General features: G+C 43.3%; 1 protein-coding gene across 5 annotated transcripts in view; it reads left to right on the top strand.

Annotated features, from left to right (window-relative positions):
• Positions 1 to 23,436, top strand: part of GRIN2A (glutamate ionotropic receptor NMDA type subunit 2A) — a 724,518-nt gene that overhangs the window by 240,713 nt on the left and 460,369 nt on the right. For 4 of the 5 annotated variants that reach the window (XM_059155289.1, XM_059155285.1, XM_059155291.1 and 1 more), the window contains one exon: positions 21,149 to 21,229. The exons of the other annotated variant lie outside the window; for it this stretch is intronic. The gene's annotated coding sequence lies outside the window, so the exon portion shown is untranslated. The remainder of the gene's footprint in view (positions 1 to 21,148; positions 21,230 to 23,436) is intronic. 5 annotated transcript variants of the gene reach the window in all.

A 23,436-nucleotide genomic window follows, 5' to 3' on the forward strand; every position in this document is an offset into this window, starting at 1 on the left:
AAAGAAGATAAGATAGAGCGGGGTGGGCGGATAAGAAGTTAACGAACCAAACTCCAAGTGGGTCTGTGAGCACGTAATTGAGCTGAAACCTCGGCTGGTCTGGGTGGTCCGGCAACAGAGGATCTCTGTTGTGTTCAGAGATCACCTGGGCACAACCTTCAGCTGCCTTTTTGATGTGGTCAGATGCTAAAGGGTCAGTGTCTAGAGTGTTTGCCAGTTTCCTGCATAAATCCTCCCTTTTTCAAAGGGATTTAATCAGTCCTGGGCTTTGCAGACCTCCTCTGATTCTGTTGGTTGACCGGTTCTGAGTGTGTCCTTGGCTGGTGCTAGTTTCAGCACCACCTCTGGTCTTAGCTGCAGTGTCCTTGTTACTTGTGTCATTGCTTGACTGAAGTCACTGCTTGACATGAGTGACTCCATCTTGCTCTGCCCGCTAGGCCCGGCGTAGATTGCCCAGGAGTACGTTGGGGAGTCAACAGTGTGGTCTTTCATAGGCTATGCAATTGATGATACATTTTTTTCAGCGAGACTGAATTGTAATGCAAACTTATGTGTGCTTTGTGGTGAGTTTTCGCCTTTGCATTTTTGTAACATCCGTTTGAGGCAGTTAGTTCGGTTCTCACAGGTTGCCTGGAGGCCAAAAAAGAAGTCAGGGCCAGCTATCCAGGAAAGTCAGAGGCTTGTCCTGGTAGCAGTCTGAAATAAAACCGGAAGTAGCCAGATGAAACCGGACAGGCGCAAGGTGGCTGACGAAGTGGGCGGAAGCCCCTGACCAAATATGGAAGAAAAAGCACTAAACTCTGCTTCCAAGAAATCCTCACCCTGAGTAACGAATATTCCAGCCTCTCCTTAACAACTGTCCGTAAAAGATAGAAACCCAACCCCCAGGGCATGCAGCTTTCTTTTCCTCTCTCCTGCGTCCCCTGCTCTACACACCTCAAGAGTGTACCTTCCTGCGGTGTCCTTCCCCTGCCATGTCACCACTCATTGAGTTCTTTCTTGTGACAAGACCAAGAGCCTTTGGTGATGTCTTTGCAACTGACTGGGTCGAGGCCTCAGGGCTCCTGGGGTCTCCCCAGTTTACCCAGCAACACATTTCTAGCATAAATTTAGAAATAGTAGTAAAAATCCAATTAATAATACCTGGAGCAAACAATTGGGAAGTAGATACAGAATTAGAAAGAATAGAATCCAAAATATCTATTACAGGTATTTTGATTATTTTAATTAGTTTGAGTATCTGTTTGCCTCCTTTATCTAGTTATTTGTGCTTTGTGATCTGTTTGAGCTGATTGGCTAAAATGGTAAATAAATTTTCTGTTACTATCTGTAGCAGTTTCTCTGGCCAGTTAGTTTCTATAGAAAGGACATCTTATAGTGGTTGTAATTCTGTCTCCGCAAATATTTGCTCATCAGTATCAATGTTAGTATAGGTTTTTTTTTTTTTTTTTTTTTTTTTTAGCATCTGGCAGTTCGAATTGCAAAGCTAGTATTATACCGTATAGCAGTAGCATTATAATAAAAAGTACTCGTTACAAAATAAATCAGGGAATATTACAGAAGCATTTTGTTCTCATTTGAGTGGATACTGTCAAATATTAGGTAATGGTTTAGTGTTATCAACAGTCACTTTAATTGGAGTTGTTGATTTAATTTTTCCAATATCCGAAGGAGAAGAAGACCATTGTTTTGGGGAGATTTGTAAAAATCAGTGGTTATCTTCCTGTTGGGTTGTTGGATCTGCTTGTTTTGTAATAATTAAGTTTTCAGAAACCGGATCGTGGTCTTCATCAGTGTCTTATAAATCCAAAAGAATTTCAGGGAAGCCTGGGTGGCCCAGTCAGTTAAGCAGCTGCCTTCAGCTCAGGACGTGATCCCAGTATCCTGAGATCAAGTCCTACATCGGCCTCCTTGCTTGGCGGGGAACCTGCTTCTCCCTCTCCCCCTGCCTGCCACTCTGCCTCCTGTGTTCTCTCTCTGATAAATAAATAAATAAAATCATTTTTTTAAAAATCTAAAAGAATTTCACCTTTTTGAGAAATGTTTGAGCATTATATGTTTCTAAAAGATCTTACCCTATAAGATGATTTGGCACACAATCAGCCCATAAAAAGACATGATTTCGTAACTGGAAAATTACTGGTTCTGATTCAAAGGCTTGAATTGTCAGATTTGAAATCCCTATGATTTGAACTGAATTGTTACTCCAGGTAGAGGGCAGTGAGGGGAGGTAAGGCTGAGAAAGGTTAAGGTAGCCCCAGTGTCTGTTAGGGCCCTGGATGTTTCCCCTCCGGTAGTGATTTTTGTCTTCTCCTAAGGTATTAGTGAGGGGAAAAGGGAAAGCCCTCTGGTTTCCCTGGGAGCATCCCTATTCTTTTTTATTTTATTGTTCTCACTGTTCCATTTCAATGTGAAACAGTCTCCCTTGAAATGCCCAGGGTTTTTTTGTTTGTTTGTTTGTTTGTTTGTTTACAATAGTAGCAGAGGTGGTCTTCTTAAGCCTTTAATTGGATTTTGGAAAGGCCTCTCAGTGGGACCATTAAGCTTTTGTAAGTGTACATGCATAACTTTAATGGCTTTTCTCTTTTCTTTCCTTTGTAAAGTCTTGTGAAGACTCCGTTGGTTGAGCATCCAACTCTTAGCTTCCCCTCGGGCTGTGATATCCAGATTGTGGGATGGTGGGTTCAAGCCCCATGTAGAGAATCCACACTCACAGGGAAGTCTGCTTGAGGTTCTGTCTCTCTCCCTCTGCCCCTTGCCCCTGTGTGCTCTCTCTTTCTCTCTCTCCATATTAATCCCTTGAGTTTTGGGGACTTCTTCCTTTGAGAAAGGAGGTGGAAATCAAGTAGGTACATCAAGGATAGAGGAGTTCAGAAAGAAGAGTACATAAGTACATAAATGGGGCTCCTGGGTGGCTCAGTCAGTTAAGTGTCTACCTTTGGCTCAGGTCATAATCCCCAGGGTCCTGGGATCGAGTCCCACATCAGGCTCTCTGTTCATCTGGAAACCTGCTTCTCCCCCTGCCTCCCATTCTCTCTGCTTGTGCTCTCTCTCTCTGTGTCACATAAGTAAATAACATCTTTAAAAAAATAAGAAGCGGATCTAAAGGAGCAGAGCGGAGTGAAGGTGGAAAAGAGCTACTGGCAGGTGTTTCCAAAGTTTTCTTCAATTTAGCAATGGATTCTAAAAGTTTTTTAATTAGTTTCCTGTAAGGAAGACATCATTGCCACATTTTAAATACCAATTAAAATAAGCTCCTCATTCCATTTGTTTAATTTTATAGCTGGCTTTGTTTCCAGTTGTGCTTTCGAGAAAACTATTTTTGGTAAATCAAATTTTGGCCATTTTGGCCATCTAGCACTTAGATTCTCTTTTGTTGAATTTTCCCGTTCAGTCAAACACTTGCAAGTAGAAATTCCATATGTGTTATACGTAAAATGTGCCGGGGCTTCTGTGGGTGGCTGTTGTGCGTTTGAGAGCTGTTCAGCTTTGGAGGCATGATTCCCTGTCTTCTTTTGGTTTTAGTTTTAGTATAAAATCTGGACAGTTCTCTTGGGAGTGGAGAAGAATGTAATGGATCCAAGCATGCTGTTTATGAGTGTGAAACACTCTCTTAGGTACCTCAGTGTCTCCCGTCTGTCATCCAAAATCAAACTGAGGGCTCTGAGCACCCGATGACGCATCCCTATATGTGCATCTCTGCATGAACCAAACTTTATTTACTGTGTGTAGAAGATGGAATTCCCTACAGGACTGCTTGTCTTCAGGAATAACCTCAGACCCTTCCACTAAGTTCTCAGTCACCCAAGGACAACTTTTGACTGGAAGGAGCCAGTATCCTTTATCTTTGGAGCTGAATCATTCAGTCTCTCATTTTTCAACCAGTGGGCACTGTCCAGTCTTTGAAGTTTTCTTGCCAAGTCAAAACCAAATATGAATTAGCCAACCCCTGTTTTAGCTCCCCCCCCAAATTTCCTAGTTAGAAAATTATGCAAAAAATCAGTCTAAACTAGTACAAACCAAATCAGTCTAAAAATGGCTCAAATAAAAGTCAAGACCATCAAGTTGAAATAAGGATATCTGGATATCAGGAGAGCTTACCAATCTACCAAAAGGTTGCTGAGAAGCTGGAAGGGCCCACGGGAACCATGCTGGTACCATGTGCCAGATTCCAGAGGACCTCAGGTGGCCTCAGGTGGGTTTCTGTGATATCCTGCTGAGTACGCCAAGAAATGTTGACGTGAACTGACCCAAAAGAACTCTAATATAAGAAAATACAGAGTTTTATTTGAGCCCAGATAGGACAGCTGCCCATGAAATACAATCTTCAGAGAGAAGAAAGTGCTCCAGAAAATGAACACTTTTTATAGGCTATATATACTTTCTACAGAAAGAGCCATAAGTCTACATGTCAGGAGTACATTCTTGTAAAAGTTCAGAAAGATTATAGATTAACATGTAGGCAGGAATCACAAGTTTTAACGTCATGGAATGCAAGGAGTAGGGGTATTGATCAGTGTCTGAAGGACAGGATGTTTCCCTTAAGCTACTCATTTGCAAAGCAGATGTACAACGCATGCTTGGCCAGCCATCAAGTGGGCTCTTGGTTTAAATAAAGTTTAGGTACAGTCATGCTGACTTAGAAAGAATTCTAAATCTGAAATGGCTTCCCTTATATGCCAGGGCTTTAGTATGTGTTTTTCCTCATCAGATTCTGCCCTGATTTCCACCAGGGAAACCTATGAGACCTATGTTCCGTCTGTCCTGAATTTGAATGGGAGATAGGAATCTGCTGTTCTCCCAGGCCTCACTTGTCACAGAATGCCTGTCTCGTTGCCCAGAATGGGGCTCTCGTATGTGAAAAGCAGCCATTTCTCTTTGGCATGCCTCCAAACACAAGCTGAATGCTTTATCTGGTGTATGTGAGTGTACAGCCTAATCCAAACATAGAAAACTCACTGTATTGATTATTTGAGAGAGGGGATATTGGTCTCCAAGGTGGGACATCAGATTGGACCCACACGTGGAGGGAGAAAGTTGGCCACCATGCTGGGGTCAGCTTCCAGCTGTCCTGGCTCCTTGCCATAATTCATTGCGCCACCCTGCCCACTGCCTATCAGGGAAAACACCAAGAATGGACCTCAGTCCCAGGGCCTTAAGGGTTCTTCAGAGCACCTTGTCTTCTTTCCAGGCCTACACACTCCCCAGTCACAGGTACATATTCAGTCTTATCTGGCTATACTCAGATCTTATGCCAACCAGCAGAAGCAGTGGTCATGAATGATTATGACTTCCTGGAATGGAACATGTATCCTTGGGCAGTTTTAACTATCTGGAAAATAGTCAACTCCAGGCTTCCTTTAGTGCATCTGATCATCACTCTGGAGTGACTACTCTGGGGCATCCATTTCATTACTCTGTGGTGAGCTCTCCAAGTTTTCTAGGATGCCCTCCAGGGATCTACAAACATCCTCAGGCCTGGAATTGGTTTTTGTATATGATACTGCAACTTCATGTGGAGCTTCATTTCTGGGTTGGCAGTTGGGGAGTATTAATTAACTAGTGAGATCCCTTTGGGAACTCTGACTCCGTTAGACCAAGTTGCCAGTGAAGTGGCTCAAGTCTTAGGGTCCAAGCAAGCCAGTCTGGATGTCTTGGTCAAAGTGATCTTAGACAACAGAATTGTTTCTTACTATCTTTTGGTGGCCAGCCAAGGGGTGGACTGTACCCTGACCAAACTGTATTATGTTTGATTCAACACAGGTAGCAAGGTAGAGCAGTTGGATTCCTTTATCTAGAAACAGGTAGAATGACTGATGATCAGCCTAGAACCTCTTCTCTTGTCTCTTCTGGGATCCCTGGATCCCTGGCTTTTGTGGGGGGACTTCAAGTGTTAGGATCTTCCTTCTCCTACTTGCCTTTCTAATCATTTTCCAATATCTCCTACAGCAAAGCCAGACAATAGCTTCGCAATCCTATGGGTTCAACGGGTATGCATACAAGTCCACTGGTGGAAGAGAATATGGCACAAAGCATCTATCCTTTGAAATCAGGTGGACTGAGAGGCAAGGATAAACTTGTCTAGAGACTGCTTCCTTCATAGACTGGCCTCCTAGGGAGGAAGTTGGCTTCCTGTGGAAAGAGTCTATTTGGGTTACAGAAACTGATTATAGCTAAGAATGAAAAGAATAAACTGGCAGAATGCTGATGTGGTGGAACTGGGCTGAGGTAGTATATCCTATCAAAGGGCTATGTCCACAAGACTTAAAGGACAGCCCAAGGTCACATATCAAGGGGAAGCCTAATGTATCCTCAGCCACAAAACTGGTAAGTCCAGAGGCTAGGGCTCATTTCCTGGTCTCCTATCTGGCTTTGAGTAGTCAATGAGGGCTGGAGGGGAAAAAAGTCACACATCTGTCATTGCCCCAAATCTGTGGTCTCTCCTAGTAAATACTGTTCCAGGCTTGGTGCCTATGAGTTCAGCCACCTACCCATATTTTCTCAATAATGCCCATAAACTCATTTTTCACCTTCATCCTGAATTCTTGGCATCCCCGGACTAGCCAAGATACCATCTAATCTTTCTTATCAATGAGAAATGATTTGAGATATTTCCACCAAATAAATTAAGAAGAAAAGCAGTGAAAAGAGTTGTGACCACATGGCATTGAAACAGATTTAAGAGGGGAAAAGGGCACAGGACCAGCTGGGTCATTTGATGACTTAAAAAAAAAAGACTTTTTTATGACTTGCGTATTCTAGGAGGAAATGAGAGGCAATCTATGGTAAAACAAGGACAGCATTTCTCCCTCATTCACATGTGATATGAATGGGAGTACTTTTACAAAGCTTTCTACCAATATTTAAGTTTTTTTTGTCCCAATATGTTTTAGAAGGCAGAGATACGGTCTAAAGAATTTCATAATTGTTAAAGTTGAGCTATTATAACTGAACTTCTTGCTCATTACCCAGCACCCATGCCTTCCCACTGGCCTCAGCCCACTGGATTTCCTTGATCAAAATTAGCCAGACGGTTTAGGTGAGATGGAGCCCACCTACAGATTTGGGGGTTGTACCCATCCAGTTTAACATAATCATCCCAAACTGTTTCATTTCCCAGGACTTTTGATTATCTTAAGAATATATGTAGATGTGACCAGAATTGACCTACAAGAGGCAATTAGTGGCTGGTGAATTCTGGGAAAGAGGTTTCTTCCCCTTTCCCAAAAAAATGCAGGCAAAGTGGCTTCTTTGAATTGGGACAAAGACTGTAGTCCTGGATATCCTGGCAGCCATCTTGTGACCACACTTGGAGGCAGATGTGTTTGGGGTGAGGGCGGTACTTTGCTGTACCCTCTTAGGTTCTGTAAGAATTAAATTCTCACAAGATAGATTAATAAGAGAAAATCATACACATTGTATGTAATATTTTTATGCGTACATGAGATTCTTTTTTAAATTTATTTTTTATTTTTTAAAAGATTTTATTTATTTATTTGACAGAGATAGCAAGAGCAGGAACACAAGCAGGGGGAGTGGGAGAGGGAGAAGCAGGCTTCCCGTGGAGCAGGGAGCCTGATGCGGGGCTCGATCCCAGGACCCTGGGATCAGGACCTGAGCCAAAGGCAGACGCTTAATGACTGAGCTACCCAGGCACCCCCATGGGAGTCTTCAGTAGGAAGATGAAGACCCCAAGAAGCCATTAGACCCAAAAGTTCACAAAAAGCAGTAAGTTATGGGTATGTAACAGGAGACAAAGGGGCTCAGGCTAGGGGCAGTAAAGTGTGAGACAGTGACTATAGAGGAAGCTACTGGAAGACAGGGGTGATGTTAGCAGGTTGGTTTGTGCAGATCCACATTGGTGCTGATGCCCAGTTTATAAGATAAGAATGTTCTCCTCCTCCTGGTGCAGAGAGGGTACCTTTCCCATGCAAAATTTTATGACTTGGTTTTAGGTAGAAAGAGAGGTCAAAGAGCTCTTCCCGCATCTGCTGCTTCTCAAGTGCCTTCAGCGCAAGGTAATCAATATGGCAACGTGGTGAATTGGAGTGAAATATGCCACCTCCAAAGGTGCCACTTTGGCAGGTGCATTATTTTGAGCTGAAGGCAATCAAGACCTAGCAGACTCAAGAAAAACTTTTACCTCTTCCTTGACTGCCTACAAGAATTTAGATGGGGGGCCTGGCCCAGAAAGAGGCTTATTACCAGAGATGAATTTTTACCCAGCTTCTCTGATTACCAAACATCTGCTCTTCTTATTTTCCTGTGAATCATTCTCCCTCTTGATGCCCTGGGCCCATATTGCATTCCTTAGCTCAGGATGGCATATAAGTCTCAGCTGCCTGGCTGCTTTGGGGTCTCACTTTAAAAAAAGAAAAAAAAAAAAGCTTACTTATTATTTAGAGAGAGTGCAAGCAGACGGGGTGGAGGGGGAGAGAGAGGGAGAGAATCCCAAGCAGACTCCCAATGTGGGACTCAGTCTCGGGACCCTGAGCTGAAACCAAGAGCCAGACTCGTAACTGACCAAGCCACCCAGGCAGGCCTGGGGTCCCCTGTTTTTAATGGGACTCCTGTACATACAAAATTAAATTTGTTTTTCTCCTTTTAATCTTCTTTATATGTCATTTTATTACTAGACTGTCCAAAGAACCTAGAAGGGTCAAGTGAAAAATTTTCCACTCCAGCAGCAGCATATTTTGGGGTGTCGTGTTCTGAATGCCTCTACAGACTTGGTTCGAAGTTGGTTTTAGAGAAGACAAAGATACTTCAAAAGAGGGGCACCTGGTTGGCTCAGTCAGAAGCATGTATGACTCTTGATTTCAGGATTGTGAGTTCAAGCCCCGTGTTGGGTGTGGAGATTACTAAAAAAAATAAATAAACTTAAAAAGAAGAAATTATGCAACACAGGTTTCAAAAGAAAATACATAGAGATTTTGTGGCATAATGCTATTTGGTGCAAAGCTCAATTTAATAAATATATTTTTTTTTTTTTAAAAAGAGAGTTTAAAAGGAATGAGATCATTGGAACGCTGGCTGAGCTACTCTCTCAGGTCTCAGCTGAAGTTTGCTCTGTCACTGGGTTTACTAATTTTGTGGGGCAGTACATTCTTCTGATTTTTTATTATTTTTTAGAGTAAACTCTGCCCCCAACACAGGGCTCAAACTCTTGACCCTGAGATCAAGAACCACATGCCTTACCAACTTCGCCAGGCAGGTGTCCCCATTGTGCTTATATTTTAAGAGAGTAGATAAGGGTCTCTGTTGATTGCTATTCAAAGGATCCTGACACCTGCAGCCATTACATTTGACCTCATGACAAGAAAACCACTAAAAACAACCCAAGAAAAAAGCCAGAGAGCCAAGGGACTTATGATTCAAATTCAGATGTGTGTGGTTACATCTACGTACTGTTGAGAGTTGAAAAATGTTGCAAATAGAGTTTCTCAAGGGGAAAGAGTTTATGTGTTTTTTGTTCAACAGGTTTTAATTTTCACAATGGTATATTTTTCCAGGAAGCCAAGATGTGGGAAGTGGCTGGGGATGGAGGGAGGGCAGTGTGCTGAGAAGATTAAAATTGTTCAAAAAGTTAAAGCACCGTTTTCCTTTTTTTTTTTTTTTAATTGTGTATAATGGACCCATAACATTATCTTAATTTTAGGTGTGCAACATAACAGTTCGATACTTGCATACATTGTGAAATGACCACCACAATAAGTCTAGATAACATCCAATCACCTGACATCATTTTTTTTCTTACAATGAGAACTTTTAAGACTTACTATTTTTGTTATTTTCAAATACGCAGTGCAGTGCTGTTGATGTAGGGAAAGATGCTAGGGTCCCAAGCTGGCAGGCAAGAAAGAATACTTGAGATGTCTTTGGTGCAAAAAATTGGTTTGTTTTTAAAGATTTTACTTATTTACTTTACAGACAGAAAGAGAGAGATCACAAGTAGACAGAGAGGCAGGAGGGAAGCAGGTTCCCTGCGGAGCAGGAAGCCTGATGATGTGGGGCTCGATCCCAGGACCCTGAGATCATGACCTGAGCCGAAGGCAGAGGCCCAACCCACTGAGCCACCCAGGTGCTCCTTTTGGGAGGTGGTTTTTATTAAAGCACAGGGACAGGACCCGTGGTCAGAAAGAGCTGGCCTGGAGTCATGAGGAGTGGCCCAGTATATACTTGGAAGTTAGGAGTGGGTTAGGGATAGCCCAAGTCTCTAAGGAATTCTGGAAGCAAGATTTCCAGGACCTTGAGGGGGCTAGCTATTGTTGGGACAAAGTCATTTATGACTGTCTAATAAAGCTGTAGTCATGAGACCCTTCAGATGTATATTGATGGGTCATATGCTTGGGGGATGATTGCCAACATGTATTTTGGGGGTTTAGAGATAAAGGACTTTTCCAAAGGGATTTTTATATGTTAAAATAGACTTAACAGGATTCTGGGGGTTGGACTTAGACTGCTTCTTGCCCTTAGCAAGGTATTAACGTCGAGGCAGCTGTATTCCTAGAGGAATGTCTCTCCGCCTGTTTCAAGACCTTGTCAATGGGCTGTAGGTAGTCAGGAAATTTAATTTCTCTTCTTCCATTGTTTCCCGCATCACTATTCACTGCAGCCACCGTGCTGCACATCACATCCCCAGGAGTTATTTATTTTATCACTGGAAGTTTTCATCTTTTGAGGCACTTCCCCCATTTCTCAGCTTGCCCCCAGTCTACCTCAGCAACCACCGATCTGTTGTCCTCTATATCTATGTCCTTGGTTTTTATGGGGTTTGTTTTGTTTGTAGGTTCCACATATAAGTGAGATTTTATGGTATGTGTCTTCTCTTTCTGACTTACTTTGCTTAGCATAATGCCCTCGTGGTTCGTCTGTGTTATCACAAATGGCAGGATTTTATCCTTTTTTATGACTGGAAAACCTTTTGCTTCTGTTGGTTCCCTTTGTTAATAAGTCCACTACAATGTAAGTGTGCGCGTGCTTTCAGTGGTTTGCGAGAATGGTTGCCACCGTTCCTCCCCTTGCTGTGTATATGCCCATTGGCAACTGGACCCTCTTTGCATCCAGAGGTGGGGTCTGTTTCTCTTGTCCCTGAATGGGGGTTGGCCCGTGACTGCCGTTGATCAGATAGAAGGTAATGGAAGAGATGTTGCGTTCACCCAGTCTGCCTTGGCTCTCTCTGAGTGCTTTCCTGAGATTATGTAAGGAAGCCCACGAAGCCTACAGTAGGGTTATGTTACCAAAGTGGCGTGTTCTTTTCCTGCTTCATACTGTTTGCCAAAAACCCAAACAGTATTTGGTGACAAGGAAGTAATTTATTCAGTGGGCAGAGAATGGAGAAGCAGAGCTTATGCTTTAAAGACCCCCTCTCTGCAATGTGGTCTCATGGTCAGGGTCTTACGGGGCGAGGGTAATGAAGGATTTGGTAAGAAAGCTGATTTGGGGGGTTTCGAGGGAAAAGGGAGGAGACTTCTGGGAATCAGTGTTACCTCTTTTCTTCCCGCAGATGGGTCCAATCGGACCTGTCATGGCACTGCTGGGGGGAGCGGGGGGTTGGTTATTACAGTTAGATAGTAAGGATCTCAAGGTCATCTAGAGGGTTAGCAGCATCAGAACTGGATCAAACTGGTCAAGAGCAGGGTCACTGGGGGCTTCTGTGGAGCTTATGGCTTTTGGGGTCTGGTTTTAGTTTCTGAGACAAGCAGTACCTGTGAGCAGGGCTAGAAAAATGGATTATTATGGCTTGCTTGGAGCCTGTTAGGGGGTTGCTGGTGACGAGGCCGGGAGGAGGAGGAGGACGAAGGTGCCTTGGCTAACAGCAGCACGGACTGCCGACGCCTGAGTGGGGCCATCACGCCTGACTCGCCCAGTTGACCCTCTGGGTGAACGCAGCCACTCGAGTGACCCCGGGTGAGGCCAGCCGAAAGAAATGCCCGGTCATCTCACAGAATCATGAAAAATCATAACTTACCACTCCTTGGCCTTTCGGCTAGGAACAAGTGACAAATCCTAACTCATTGCTGTTTTAAGCCACTAAGTTTCGGGGTGTCTTTTTAGACATCAGTAACTAACTGAGTCAGTTCTCTTGATCAGTTCTGCTAAGACTGTTTAAAATGCAAAGGCATCATAAAATTACTTTGGGTTAAAATAAACTGTATTACCCAGTATAATCGATTCTCTCAAACCTCTAGGCTCCAACCCCCAGAGCTGAGACATCAGGGAATGTGGCTGTGATGTGAGAGAGTTCATCTATGTGGATAAAACCAGGCTCCAAAAATGCTTGTTGCTTCATTGTGCAAAAAAAGCCTGGATGATTTCCACCAAATGCGGAGGGTGTGTTTAAGATGGTCTGAGTTGTAGAAGGGAGTGGAAAAAAAAAATCTTTCCCCCCTCTCTCTCTTAGATTGTCCAGCTGGGGCCCTGTGAATTAGACTGACAAAATACAGATTAACAAGAGAAAAATTTAAAAAAACAAACAGACGAAAACCAAGAGAAAAATCTAACAGAAGTTTGTTAGCCCCTGCATGGCACAGACACGTGGGAGTACCCACAGATGGATAGTTCACAGACGTAGTTAGAATGTGGGGTCTATATACCCAACTTTGCAGGGCAAAAGAAAGGGGGAGATAGGGGTTTTATGGGAAAGCAAATGACTTTTTTGGAAGATAAAGGGGCCTTTAGGAGATAAGATGGGAGATGGGTATGACTGAGAGGGTTCTTAGGACAGGTAAGTTCTTTTGGAAACCTTTGCTTTTAGGTAGGTAAGGGATTTCTGGAAGACAAATACCTTCAGCTCCATCCTCTTGCCAAAGTGCCGTATCTTGGGGTGACGTATCCGGATCCCCTTCACTTGAAAAACAGATAGTATGGAATATATGGATTTTACTTCAGAAGGCCTTGGAGGGATCCTTCGAGGAGGCAGTCACCTTCCAAGCCACTGACACTGAGATATAAGAGGGGGATCATGGGCTGCTGATTGGCCCAAACTAGCCCCGTGCACGGCAGATCGACAGCAGCCCCCTCCATGCCTGCTGTAAAGTCCCCTGCCGAGCATGGGATGCTGAATCCATGGCCGGCAGGCCTGTCTACGCCTCAGTGTTCCCATATGTAGAAGGGTGTAAAAGTGACAGTGTTCTATTCCAGGGAGTTGTTTGAAGGGGTTGAGGGAGACTTCTCTCCCTGACCAAACTTCAGTCAAGCTCCTCTATACTCTTTGCAGCGAGGTCTCGACTTCGGGCTTTGAAGCTCTTCTCTGCATTCTCCACCTTCAGCAAGGATCCCGTCAAGTGAATCATTTGACCCAGAATCCATGCCCTCAGTATCTGATCCTCGCGGATCCCAAGCACATCTCTCCACCCCTCCTACCTCCGTCTGGTCACTGACACCCTGGTCTGCGCTGGGCAAGAATCCTGTTAGGTCAGTTTAGCCAGAAAGCCCCCCGACCCTTGATGGTCCCTCTTAGAACATTCCCACCCACCAACCTCCATCCTGCTCCTGAGCTACCGACCAATTCCCCCTTCCTTGTCCTCTCAATCAAGCCTGGGTTTCCACTGACCCCTTCTCCACGCTGTTGGCAATAGTTTCTGAGGAGTATCAGTTTTTGCCATTTCACTGTCCAGCTCTGGATTTTCTTTGATGGGGTTCAATGGGTGAATGTATGGAAAGCACTGAAAATCAAACCTGGCACACAGTAAGTCCTGTGTGGCTTAGTTTTGTTATTAATTTGGAAGCCTTTTACAGCAGTTTCCCAACCGATGGAGTAAAGACACAGCCCTGCTCCCGCAGTCCAAGAAGCAGTTGCAGACGTGGCTTACAGAACCCCCTGCCCTTCTCTCTAAGATGCCCTTCCCCAGGCATGCAGACCACCCCCCCTCCACCTCCCCCTTTCCCTGCGCAAGAGGTGAGGTCCTGTTTTCTATCCCAACCCAGGCTCCAAGCGAGTCTACTTATCTTGTTCTAAAATGATCTCTCGCTTTTCCAAGGACACAGAACTTTTATCTCCTTGTTCCTCTTTCAAGGACTTTTATCTTCTCCACTCCCTTCTACCCAAGGCCAACCACATTTCTTATCCCCAAAGACAGTGCTCATTATCCGTTTTCCCTGTGCAGAGCAGCTCCCCCTGAATAAAATAACTGAACTCTCACGCAGCTTTATGGAAAGGGGCTTGAGAGAAGTGGGGACAGAAAAGGCATATACCTGGGGACCCCTTCTAATAAGTTTTTTCAAGTCTGGGGAAAGCCAAGGACTTTATAACAGTTCTATGTTCCTTTTGGAGTTTTTGCTTTCAGGTGGATGAGGGATTTCTGGAAGACATATGCCTTCAGATTTGTCACAGATTTCTCTCCCCTGAGTGCCCTCCTCCCCGCACCCACCCTGTGTCTGACTGTAGGTGTTTTACTGTGGAGAAAATCAGAATTAGTAAAAATCTATAGCTATGATCATCCTCCATAACCAATGCTGGAGAATGGGGAAAGACCGTATAACCTGACAAAAAACTGGGTTGCACGTAGGAATTCAATAGCAGTTATTTCAAAAGCAAAATCTATAGCAAGATATTAAAATTGAAGGACACACCACCACCACTACCACCAACAAAAATATGTGTTTAGAGTGATTTTTCAATAGTAAAGGACAGGAGTACCAGCCAAACTGGCTGGAGGAATAAATAGAGAGTTTTTGACTCCCTATAGTTGAAAAGCCTACAGGTACCGCATTCTGGTACAGCCCAAATCATGTGATCAGATAACTCTTTCTTTCTCCTTCCTCTCTCCCTTCCCCATTCATTTCTCTGCTGGCTTGACCTTTATCATTCATTTTATTCAACAAATATTTGTTGAGTTTAGATGTGGCAGGCACTGGGGATATTTCAATGAACAAGACTGACAGTGTGCGCATTCTCACGGGAGCCACGTTGTATTAGGAGAGAAGGACAGTAAATAAGTGAACGGACACATACATAATATACTTACAATTTGGGGGTAATTATGATAAAAACAGAGACCTGAGAGTTGAAAGGGGCAAGCGCTGGGGAAGACATACATTTTTAGGGTAGCTAGGAAGTCCTTTCTGTAAAGGCAAAATTTCCTGCCAGCCGAGGGAATAGTAGAAGTCAGCCATGTAGGGGTCTGGGGGGAGAGCATTCCAAGCAGAAGGAACAGGTGTGCCAGGGTAGACAGAAACCTCCCAATGGTTAGAAACTGGTTCAAGGGAGACTGGCACAAAGTAAAAAATTGGTGAGAGAGCCAGGGGCCAGGTAACAGAGTTAGACTAATCCATGGAGACAGCATTGCTGGGGTTTGTAAATAGGAGTGTGACTTATATAGATAATGATTTATCTCGTTGAAGATAGCTTTATTGCTGCATGAAGAATGGAGTGGAACTGGTGAACAGAAAGCCTTCTTGATTGTATCAGCAAAAGGTGGCTAATTGCCACCCAGCTTAGCTTATTTGGGCATTGGCTGACCTCACCAAATCATGGTGCAGTTGTCCATCCGAGAAAGGGAAATGAGCGCCATAGCAACAGCAGAAAATAAAGTCCATCATCTTACTCCATCAATGGACAACAGAAAGTATATCCCGTTACACAGCTTTCTGCTCATGGAGTATGTCTTTTCATGTTTATTGACTTGGGAAGATATGGCCATTCTTCAAAATGTCAGAGGCCATTTTCTCCAACGTTCGGGGTCCTAGGAAAGCTCCTTATTCTTGTGAGCAGTACGTAAAGTCATCTTCTAATTATAGCCTCTTCGAATGCCTTGTCTTTTCCTTTAAATAAAGTGTCTAGCCGTATGTTCAAGGAGTAGTATTCTAAGTCTTATATCTTGCCTCATTTTCTTTGGAATCTGCCAGTGTTAGAGCTTTTTACAGTGTTACTGTAAAAATGTACTGAACCTTGGTTGAGAAAATTGGCTTTTCTGAAGATGAAGTGATTTTTAAAAGAGGTTGTGTGGGAGTCTGTGTCCTGTTTGCAAAAATAGTGAAATCAGGCCTTTCAACTAATTCCCTACTTGGAACTGAGCTAGCTTTTTCAGTATTTTGTTGACTGTTTTGCCTGAATTTAAACTTTGTTTGCAGTTCAAAATCATCTCATGCTTTTAAGAAGTAAGGTCATGGGACATTTTATGCAGAGACAGCCAGAGCGAAAGAAAAGTCGGGGCTCAGTGAAGCATGTTGAATGTATTTGAGAATGGAAACTGACATAATTTCCTGTCCTTGAATTAAACCATACCAGGACCAGTATTCTGCCATATTTATATTAAATAATACAGAGACCAGGCATAAAACATTGAGTTGCTGATTCCGGGAAATACGTGCTCTTGGAAGATAAGGCTGTGGACCAGAGTAAATAGGTTGCTCCTCAGGATTTGCTTGAATTTCAATCACTGTTTCTCCCTACCTAGAGCAGTTTCGCCATAAAGTATGTCCAATCCTTGATGGTTCCCTACCTTGTGAAATCCATATGAGAATCACCCAACCCCCAAGCTCTAAAATCCCATGAATGCCCTTTGCTAATGAAGGGTATCAGAATATGTCACCCCCAAACATGCCACTTTGGTGTTAAGATTATTTTGCACTCAAGTCAATTAAGAATCAACAATGGGAGTGCCTGGCTGGCTCAGTCAGTAGAATGTGTCTCTTGATCTGGGGGTTGTGAGTTTGAGTCCCATGAGAAATCACTTAAAAAAAAAAAAAAAAAAAAAAAAAGAACAAATGCAGGAAAAGTTCCCACCCTCCCCTAAGCTGACTGAAAGCAGAGCATGGGCATTTCTTTGAGGAAGTTACCCTTCCCTTTCCCACAGTACCAGAGAGAGTAAAGCAACCCTCATCATTATAGATGGGAAGTCTAGAACAAGATGGGTTTGTAGAAACAGATCCTACTAAAATAACTCTTTGCTGCATGAGTTCTTTCCACATATTTCCTTGTCCTTTCCCCATACTTTATTGTCCCTTGGAGCCCAAACACTCTTTCCTTTGTTAAAAGGGTATACAAGCCCTGAGTCTAAGAGCTTTTTCAAGTTTTTCCTTCTTGGGGCACCTGGGTGGCTTAGTGGGTTAAGCCTCTACCTTCGGCCCAGGTCATGGTCTCAGGATCTTAGGATCAAGCCCCGCATCGGGCTCTCTGCTCAGCGGGGAGCCTGCTTCCCCCTCCTGCTCTGCCTGCCTCTCTGCCTACTTGTAATCTCTCTCTCCCTCTCTGTCAAATAAATAAATAAATAAATAAAATCTTTTTAAGAAAAGTTTTTCCTACTTTCTGTGAACTCCTATGCATACAAATATTGATAAAATATATGACTTTTCCCCTAGTTTAATTCACAGGCCCCAGATAAAAAAGAGGGTGGGGTGACTGGGTGTCTCAGTTGGTTGAGTGTCTTGCCTTTGGCTTAGATCATGATCCTGAGGTCCTGGGATAGAGCCCTGCATTGGCTCCCTGCTCAGTGGGGAGTCTGCCTCTCCCACTCCCCTAATTGTGCTCTCTTGCTCTCTCTGTCAAATAAATAAATAAAATCTTAAAAAAACAAAACAAAACCAAAAACAGAAAAATAACTTAAGAGGGTAGAGAATAAGTTTTTCCTCCCTGATAATAATTTCTCCATTTTGAGATACTACCAAGATCCTGTCAAGCTGGTGTTCTTCCTTACTGCAATGGACATAATAAACTTAGCTTTGCTCAACCAACAGGTTTTCTCTGAGACCTTTGGAGAGCTGATGGCCAGTCTTTATATACTATGTGTATATGGTGTGAAAATGCAGTAAAACCCCCACCAAAATGGGGAGCAAATGCTCCAAATGATATGATTACATAAAATGTGTGTGTTTGGATTGGGGGTGGGTGTGGTTGTGAGGATAATAAAATTCCCTTTTGCTTGATCAATCTTTCAACTCATCTGTGATCCATCTACACTTATAAATATGGTCAAAGATGCTCAAAGTTTATATAAAAAAAATCATGTGAAGGAACATATGTGTAGATTGATTGCCTAAACAATCATAATTCTTATTCTCTAACTCTGTTTTATAACAAAACTTTGCTGCTCCTCCCATCCAGAGACAGAGTATTGGTCCTGGCCCTTCAAAGATTTATTTATTTATTTTAGAGAGAGAGAGCACGAGTATGGGGTGGGCAGAAGGAGAGCGAGAAAGAGAGACGCAGACTCCCCACTGAGCAAGGAATCCAATGTGGGGCTCAGTCGCGGGACCCCGAGGTCATGACCTGAGCTGAAATCAGTAGTCAGATGCTTAACCAACTGAGCCACCCAGGCCCCCCATGTCCTTGGCCCTTCAGTGTGGGCTGGCCTGATGACTTGCTTTGGCCAGTGGAATGTAACAGAATTGAGGGTGTGCCCGTTTTGGACCAAGGTCTCAAGAGAGCCTTTTAGCTATTATACTTCCTTTTGGAACCCTGACTGTCATGTGAACAAGCCCAAGTTAGCTTGCTAGAGAAGGCGGCCATGTTGGGAAATGAGTCAGGGCCTCAGTCTGTTGTCAGGGCACCTTCCATTATGTAAGAGCCCAGCCTAGATCAGCAGAGCCACTTACCTAACCTACACCTAGCATGGATGTTTGTGTGAGCCCAACTGAGATGAGCAGAACCACCCAGCTGACCTATATAGACTCCAATGCCTGTTATTTCAAGTCATTGAGTTCTGGGGAAGTCTGTTGTGCAGCAGTTGCTAACTGATACATGGAACCTGGTGGGAACTGTTTATTGTGTAAAAACATCTTTTACCCTCTCTTCTTCCCAACTAACAGAATATAAATTTTGTTCAGATTCCTTGGCCTCAAGGAAGGTAGGCAGTAGCCATCCTTCCTCGCTCCTCCTGGGACCATCCCCCTGGCCACTGTGATGAGTCGAAATGAGCGAGTGAATCAAGATACGTGTCTTACTTCATCCAGGTTGCTATAATGGAATACCAAAGACTGGGTGGCTTGAAAGCAGTATGAGAACTCCACCATTACCCAAATGCCCTACCTCCTAATACCATCCTGTTGGGGTGAATTTTATGAATTTTACAGAGACATAAACATTCAGTCCATAACATATACCAATCAGAATTCATCCCTAGGGTGTTGTATGTGGAGGTTTGAAATGAGAAAAATATGACTGAGATATGGGCCAGGTCAGATTGATCTATTTTAGAATAAAGCATGAGAGATGAATTTCACATCTAAATATTTTGGAGAAAATTCATAACTGTCATAAATTTACCAGAACAGTGAACTTAAATGTCACCTCCGTCAACATACAAAGTGCACAACAAGTTAATATTGAGCCTTTAGACTTCAGGGAAGAGAAATGCCACAGGAAAAGATGGTACGTAATTATTTTTATGACTCTCACTGCAATTTTCATTTTTGCCTGGATAAAACAGTTGAAGAAATGGATGTTTATAATGGGTAGGAGAATCAGGGCAAATGAACTCATCTCCAAGGAGATTTAAAATCCTTTTGAAACCCTCCTTGATATAGACTGCATTTTTATGCATTTTCTTTGAACTTCATCATTCTGGGCTCTGTTTGCCAACTTGTCTTGCGTCCATATTTTAGACTAAGGCTCCATCTTCTGGAGAAGAACTGACATATAACAACTGTTCTTCACAGAGACCAGCAGTCAGACTCCATTTAGAAGTTCCCAAGACGATGTCTCTCTTAGTCATCGGAGCGATTTCTCATTGGCAACTCATTTTTCCCCGTTTAGAAACAGTGTCATCTCAGCAGAGCAGTGAAACTAGATGTAAGCTATTGATCACCTCCCCTTTTGCAAAGAGAGATTCATAGCACAATTTCATCTCTATATTTATGGTTTCTGCAGGAGGACACCAATCGGAATAATTTCCTTTCCTCCGGCATGTTCTTTCTTTGATCCCTTGTATTGATGAATAGGGCCTGGCTATTATTTTCTTACTCTCTAGAGAAATCAGTTTCTCTGCAGCTTTTACTATCTTTTATTCATGTGGTCTATTCTGAAGCTCCTTCTCGAATGTAAATATTTTAAGAAATGTTTTACATTGATATCATACTTTGGAGAGATTTAAGAAAATGGTCATTTAAAAAAAATAAACTTAATATTTTAAGAACAGTTTTGGATTTAAAAAAAGATTGTGAAGATAGTACAGTCAGTTCCCATATACTCTGTATGGTTTCTGTTTCTTGATCAAATAGGGATCCCCAAATGGGGGGTAGAAGCCATGGTGTGGACAGCGAAAGGATTCACCTGAGGCAGAACAAAAGAGAAGTTTACTGAATACATTGGAGGGAAGCAGAGGGCAGGAACGCAGGGGGAGGCTGTCTGCAAGGAGGCACTGTTTTTAAAGGGGGAAGATGAGGAGGTATGGCGATGTATCGAATTTTCCCTGTTTTGGCAATTGCGCTGGGTTGTAAGTAGCCCACTGGTCAGTTAGGGCTTCTGGATATGTTGAGAAAGATTGTCTGGTGGGCTTGTCTGTACTTAGCCAGGTGGTCGCTGTGAACCATTGCTCAAGCCTCTTGTCTAAAAGCTGCCCCTATACCCTACATTCAGTTTTCGTCATCATTAACTTGTATTAGTGCAACACATTTGTTTCAATGAATGAACCAGTATGGATGTGTCACTAGAGTCCATACTGTATGCAGACGTCCTTAGTTTTTGCCTAGTGTCCCTCTTCTGTTCGAGGACCCATCCAAGGTACCACATTGTATTTAGTTGATGCATCTCTTTAGACTCCTCTGGGCAGTCAGGGTTTCTCAGACTCCCTGTTTTTGGTGACAGTTTTGAGAAGTAATGGTCAGGTATTTTGTGAACTCTCTCTCCATTGGGATTTGTCTCATGCTTTTCTCATGATTAGGCTTCTTGGGTTCTTGGGGGAGAGGTACAGTCTCATTTCTTTCTTTCTTTTTTTTTTAATGATTTTATTTTTAAGTAGTCTCCACCTCCAACATGGGACTTGAAGTTTCAACCCTGAGATTAAGAGTCCCGTGCTCTACTGACTGGGCCAGCTATGTACCCCGGTGCTATTTTTTATTCCACTGTGACTCATCACTGTTGATTCTGACCCTGTTTGTGAGGTTTTTCACTGTAAAGTTACTCTTGCAACTTTAAAGTCACAGTAAAGTCTCTCTGCAACCTTGGGTGGCCTTTTTTTTTTTTTTTTTTTTTTTTTTAAGGAAGAAGAAGTACAGCGTTCTGACCACTATCTGTCTTCAGCGGGAGCTGTGCAGCTGGGATGCTCTTGGTCCTGGTGGAGTGAATATGGTGGGGCTCCATTTGATTCTATTTTATGCAGCCATAGAGAAAGGATGACCTGGGAAGATAATAAGAAAAAGAGAGGGTGCTTCAGTGACTTAGCTGTGAAGCTTGTGCCTTTGGCTCAGGTCATGATCCCAGGGTCCTGGGATCAAGTGCTGCATTGGGTTCCCTGCTCAGTGGGGAGTCTGCTTCTCTTCCCCCTACCCCCACCTGTGTTCTCTCTCTCTCTCTTGCTTGTGCATGTGTATATGAGAATGCAAAAAGAAAATAAAATCTTAAAAAAAAAAAAAAAAAGAAAAAGGGGAATTAGGAAGCTAGATTTCTAGGGTTGGAAATTCTTTTGTCTCACTGGCCAATATGCTACAAGTTTCTTTGGGTATCTTTGAGGATAAGATGAAATCAGTATTCCAGAGTCAAGAGATCTGAGTTCTGTCCTAAAGAATTAGATACCTTGGCCAGGACGGTAGTAGCCTTCTCTGGACTTGGATGAAAGGATACTGAAAAATATTCATTAAATCCTCCGCTAAATAACTTCACAGAGCTCAGGTCACTGAAAGAACTAAGCAAGTATGAGGTAGACTTTATACTACTAATAAAAGAACAACCATAATGGCAGGATTAATAAAACCAGCAATTGTGTATTAATTCTAATTACGTGCCATGCTGTGGGAATTCAGAGTCACTAGACTCATCCCGTGGGCATTCAGAGTCTAGGGGGAAGAGAAACAAATAGCCACGTTGAGGTAGAATAAGAAATAGATTTAGTTTCTGTCCCTGGTTGCTGACACAGAGCTCCTAAAACTCTTGGAATTTCCCGAGTGACAGGGATGGCTTATTATTGATAAGGAGTTCTTTACTGTCATACCTGAGTTTATGCTTGTGTCGTGACTTAGGATGGGGTCCCTAGATAGCCTCGGGAGGGGGCTGGTCACCAGAAAGAGCCAGTAGTTAGAAGATGGGAGCTTTCAAACGCTGGGGAGGGGAGGCAGAGCTAAGAGTGAGCTCTATAAAAGCTCTGGAAGAATGAGGTTGAGGAGGCTTCCAGGTTGATGAATACTTCCAGGAACCAGGAGGGTGACATACCCAGAGAAGGCATGGAAGTTCTCTGCACCCTTCTCCTATACCTGGCCCTCTGCATCTTTTCCCTTTGGCTGTTCTAAATTGTATCCTTTATAATAAACTGGTAAACATAAGTAAGGTGTTTTCATGAGTTCCGAGAGCCATTCTATCAAATTATCAAACCTGAGAAGGAAGTTATGGGAACCTCTGATTGATAGCTGGTCTAAAATACAGGTGGCCCAGGGCTCATGACTAGCATGACTAACATCTGAAATGGGGGCAGTCTTGTGGGGTGCAGCCCTTTGAACCTGTGGGATCTGGAGTTAGTGTCAGAATTGGGTTGATTTGCCGGACGCTTAGTTGGTGTCAGAGTTGGTTGGTGTCAGGAAGAATCTTGAACAAGTGCAGTGGGGATAAAGAGTTGTGAGTCAGACAGGAGGCCAGGAGGACTCAGGGGAGTTAAGACTTGAAAGACAAGCAATGAATTACTAGTTCACGATGCCACAGTCACTCATCTTGGGGTGGCCTGCTGTTGGCCCGTACAGTTTCAGTCCTACAAAGAACCCCCACCATCCCATGCCCCTACAAACACCGGTTACAAGTCTGGGTTGTAATAGCTGACTGGCTAATCTGACTTAACCAGCTGTAAACAGAGGTTTCCATGAACTCTTCCTTGGGTTCACTTAGTTTGCCAAAGTGGCTCATGGAACTCAGGAAAAGAATTTACTTGCTAGATTAGTGGGTCATCATAAAAACATGACTGAGGAATAACCAGATGGATGAGGTGCATAGGGCAGGGTATGTGGGAGGGGTGCAGAGCTTTCATGCTTTCTTTGGGCCTGTCACATCTCTATTCGTTCACCAGTTCAGAAGCTCTGCAAACCCCATAATCAGCGATCTTTATGGAACCTTCATTTTGTGGGCACGATTGATTAGATCATTGGCAATTGGTGATGGGTTCCACCTCCACCTCCTTGGAGGCTGTGGGAGTTGAGGGTGAAAGTTCCACCTTTATGATCTTGATCCTCCTGGCAACAGCCCCCATTCTTTGGGCTTTCTTAAAAGTCACCTCATTAACATAAACTCCAAAGTGATTGAAAGAGGCTTGTTATGAATAACAAAAGAAAGCTTTATTTCTTTTATCATGTGGGAAA

This window comes from Mustela lutreola, chromosome 17 (assembly GCF_030435805.1).
Source record: "Mustela lutreola isolate mMusLut2 chromosome 17, mMusLut2.pri, whole genome shotgun sequence".
Classification (NCBI taxonomy): Eukaryota; Metazoa; Chordata; class Mammalia; order Carnivora; family Mustelidae; genus Mustela; species Mustela lutreola.